The sequence below is a fragment of the Mus caroli genome, unplaced genomic scaffold (genome assembly GCF_900094665.2).
Source record: "Mus caroli unplaced genomic scaffold, CAROLI_EIJ_v1.1 scaffold_8373_1, whole genome shotgun sequence".
Lineage (NCBI taxonomy): Eukaryota > Metazoa > Chordata > Mammalia > Rodentia > Muridae > Mus > Mus caroli.
In genome coordinates this window covers 55493-56513 of record NW_018388442.1, presented here as the reverse complement: position 1 = coordinate 56513, position 1021 = coordinate 55493, and the positions used below count along the sequence as shown (strand labels likewise).

At 39.5% G+C, this 1021-nt stretch overlaps 1 pseudogene; it reads left to right on the top strand.

The window, feature by feature from the left end:
* Nucleotides 1–6: 6 nt before the first annotated feature.
* On the top strand, nucleotides 7–758 carry LOC110287607 (annotated as a pseudogene).
* Nucleotides 759–1021: the final 263 nt, after the last annotated feature.

The window sequence follows — 1021 nt, the reverse complement described above, 5'->3', positions numbered from 1 at the left end:
CTGGGGAAGAGATGCGAGGATGACAAGGTTAAGCTACAAAACAACATATCATATCAGATGGCAGACATACATCATTTAAAGGAGCAACTGGCTGAGCTTCGTCAGGAGTTTCTTCGACAGGAAGATCAGCTTCAAGACTACAGGAAAAATAATACATACCTTGTAAAGCGGTTAGAATACGAGAGTTTTCAGTGTGGACAGCAGATCAAGGAGTTAAGAGCACAACATGAAGAAAATATTAAAAAATTAGCAGATCAGTTTTTGCAGGAACAAAAGGAGACCCATAAGATTCAATCAAATGATGGGAAAGAATTGGGTAGAAACGATCATGGAGCACCTAAAAATATTCCAAATGTGCCTGAAAATGATGCAAATAAGAATGAGGACCCCTCAAGCAATCATCTTCCACATGGGAAAGAACAACTCAAACGAGTTGGTGATGCAGGGATGCCTGGAGTAGAAGAGAATGACCTAGCAAAAGTAGACGAGCTTCCTGCTGGTTCACATCTAAACCAGAATGAAAATCCCAGTACTTCAAAACAGAACCCTTCAAATCCTCTTCAGCACATAATTCCAGGCCCAAACTTGGATCGGGAGCCCAGAATTCAAACAGACTCGCTAAAGCAGGCCACCCGGGACAGAGCCAATGATTTCCACAAGTTGAAGCAAAATGATGAAGAACGGGAGCTTCAGATGGATCCTGCAGACTATGGCAAACAGCGCTTCAGTGATGTCCTTTAAGTCTAAGGGATTCCCAAAACCCAAAGTGCTGTGCAACAGATCATCTCTACTTGTCAATTTTGACTTTTGCTGTAAAGATCAGTTGTATCAGTTGTAAAGATACATTGAGATAGATTTAAGGAAATTTTAATGAAGGAATGTACCGATGTACATATGTGAACTTTTTCATATTATATTATCAAAGCAGATACTTTTTTTTGGTTACTACACAGCTGGGCCAAAAACAGTTAATCTTTGCATTTTAAAGGAAACTAATGTAAATTTCACATTTTATTGAGCC